The sequence below is a fragment of the Adiantum capillus-veneris genome, chromosome 11, assembly GCF_014529385.1.
Source record: "Adiantum capillus-veneris isolate H3 chromosome 11, ASM1452938v2, whole genome shotgun sequence".
Classification (NCBI taxonomy): domain Eukaryota; kingdom Viridiplantae; phylum Streptophyta; class Polypodiopsida; order Polypodiales; family Pteridaceae; genus Adiantum; species Adiantum capillus-veneris.
In genome coordinates, this window is record NC_140941.1 from 115,635,396 (window position 1) to 115,638,528 (window position 3,133).

The 3,133-nt window shown below is 42.0% G+C and overlaps 1 long non-coding RNA gene across 1 annotated transcript; it reads right to left on the minus strand.

The window, feature by feature from the left end:
* Nucleotides 1–771: 771 nt before the first annotated feature.
* Nucleotides 772–1,557, minus strand: LOC147447877 (uncharacterized). Its single transcript, XR_015189735.1, has 2 exons — nucleotides 1,373–1,557; nucleotides 772–1,175 (listed from the first exon to the last, which is right to left on the minus strand). It is a non-coding gene; the product is annotated as an uncharacterized LOC147447877 (long non-coding RNA).
* Nucleotides 1,558–3,133: the final 1,576 nt, after the last annotated feature.

A 3,133-nucleotide genomic window follows, 5' to 3' on the forward strand; every position in this document is an offset into this window, starting at 1 on the left:
GATTCACTCCAGCATTGGACTCACCGACATGACTGTCAAAATGAAACGAGTTGATTTGCTTCAACAATTATTTCAGACTTAGACTCAAGGTTCTAACCACACTAGGTCCTCCAACATTGAGTATATCAAATTCAAATAATGACAACTAGGTTGAACAATTGAAAGTGTATTTAAATTCAAATAGTAACTCCAATTACAAGAGATCAAAGAACACTTCTTTGGGATGATCGATTTGGGCAATACAACGATACAAAAACTAGCACTACGGACTCTTAAGCTTTGTAAAATGCCTTTATAATTAAAATTCCAAGAGTACCAATCCAAAAAATACAAGAGTTACAAACCCCAAAGTGGGATTATTATGAAGCAAGGTGAGATTCATAAATGACTTTACAAAAAGAAAATCAAATTAAGTCAAATGAATACATAAGATACCAACTAGTAGTTGTATTTTGGCTTTGTGAAAATACAAACAAGCAATGATTAAGTTGAATTCAAGTATAGATTAACCCGCAAAGTGGCCAAACATAAGGCACTACCGTATTACATATAAAAGAAATCAAAGATAACAAAATTAATAAGAACCAAAAAATTTACTAGGTAAGAGAAATTAGACCATGCAGTCCCATAATTTGCATGGCAAATACCCGCATACAAAATAATCGCATCCCTCTGCCTTGTTCCACCATTTCCACCATGGTGGAATAAGGCAGAGGGATGCGATTACTTTTGTCCAGTGATGCACAAAACTGCACAACAACAATCCAAGACTCAACCAATAAAATGACCATTGAGATGCCAGAACCCATCTCCATTACATCCTTTGTAATAGACCACATATGCCCTGTTTGCAAAATGTACTGGAAGTGGTGCAATCTTAAAAATTAAGAGCTCAGAGCTCTACTCCATTGATCTAATTGGTGTATCCACATCCTTCTCACAGCTATGTTTCAATGACAAGCAGAGACATTACCTGCGTCAAGCCATGGAATGTGTTTAAACCAGAGGAGATAGGCAAGTTTCCTGTCCGATTTCCACTCCGTGAATGGCGTGCTTTCAACCCATATCTGCAAACACATGCCGTTCATCACCCTTTGCAGACACCCCCAGAACTTGGGTTTCGCTCAATGTGATGTTCAAGGGTGGATCTTGCAGAGAAGCTTTCGCTCACAATTCTGGAAGATGTACCAAAAATGGACGAATTATTCATCTGAGAGTGAGTGCGTGCGTGGGTGAGAGTGAGTGAGTGAGTGAGTGAGTGTGTGTGTGTGTGTGTGTGTGTGTGTGAGAGAGAGAGAGAGAGAGAGAGAGAGAGAGAGAGAGAGAGAGAGAAAGAGAGAATGTATGCCAAAAGGCCGAGGCAAACTCTTACAGAAGACGAAAGGTTGCTCAGGTAGAAAGGCAAACGAATCCCATATGCGGAGCCTCATGAGAAGAGGTAGGAATCGACATCTCCCACTCTCCACTTCAAGCTCCGCTCTTGTGTAGGCCTACAACCTCACGCTACAATGCAGCTCGCACAAAACCTAACCTAGCTTTAATTTCTTCTTGACGAATTTATAGAGGACCTAGTAGGGGGTACCCAGCTGGATAAAATAAATAAGTGAAGAGAATCTAGAGAGATCCCTGTGGCAGGGGTGATGCTCCACTGCGTCGGCACTGAAACCAGAAAAAAATGAAGAGGAGGGGGGACGAGAAGCAGGGGCGAAGGCAAGGAAGAATCCGGAGGTGGAGGCGAGGACGAAGACGAAGCAACAATCAAAGGTGCGGATGGGGACGAAGCAGGAGGCAGCAACGGGAGTCCAGTTTCTTTTTTATTTTCATAGTCAAATCCCCTCTGAAGTCAGCGACGTGCGTTGAGTCACATTGTTACGGGAGCATTCACTTGGATAGAACTTCTAGGGGGTTGTGATCGAATCCCTCTATGCCTTTTACAGGTCGTTGATATATAGGCAAGGTCCTTAGGGACAAATGACAGGATTCCAAGGAATCTAGTGCAGTAATGAATAAACTATAATACGAGCCAGTAGGATCCCCCAATCTTAGAAAAATAAAAACTAGAGTGCTTCGTTAGCTACATTCACATTGAATTGAGATCGAACAAAATATTGGAAACTAAGTGAGAGAGAGAGATTTTTCATGAAAGCGTGTTAGATTTTTCTACATAAGAGTGTTTGGGATACTGATCCTCGTGGTTCATAGGTGTACCTCCGCATAAATTGGATACCGATCGTAGTGCTTCAGAGGGGTACCTCGCCAAAAACCACAAGGAGTGTTAGAGTTTTGTCAAGCTCAATGTTCATGATCATACAAGATGTCAATGTTATTAATTGTTTGTTGTTCCATTTTTATGTTTTTTTTTTTTTTTAAATGCAAGTCTCCTTGCATGGGGGAGTTTGCACAGTCCTCCCCAATTTTTATAATACGAGGGAACGTTCCATTCCCACGGCAACGTGCGATTTTCAGTGTGTTCATTAACTGCGTTCTCAGTGTCAAAAATCAAAAAATGATAATGCTTACTCATCGCACGATTGAATGTCTATCGCCAATGCACTTCCTTACATCAATGATGTTGGGCATCTCCTGCACATAACCCGCTGCAAGGAACACTTTTTTTGCTATCGTGGGAGCACCACATTTGACATACATTTAGACCAAAGCACCACCAAGTACGATATTTCTTCACCAGCAATCCCTTATCAACAATCTTCATATGAGAAACCCTCACTTGCCATTTGTCTAAAGCAGCCCAGAGCACTCCAAGAGATCTCACTTCACATCTGGTAAATGCTTTCAAGATGCACGCATAGGTGATTGCATCTGGACAAAGGCCCTCACTTTGCATCCACTGAGAATAGCCGAGAGCTTTCCGTCCCTGCTCCTATTGTGCGTATCCTGCAATCAATTAGCACCATTCCGAATAGTAAGCTCCTCAAGCATTTGCAGAAAATAGCCCAAAGCTCCTGGCGCGGCCCTTGTCCGGCATATCCTGCAATCATAGCGTTCCAAGAGACAACATCCCGCACCACATTTGGCATACATATCGACTAAGGCATTGCCAAGCACGGCAATTTTTTGCAACAATCCCTATTGAAGTGAATTTTCAAGCCCAGATCGACATCTTGCATACATC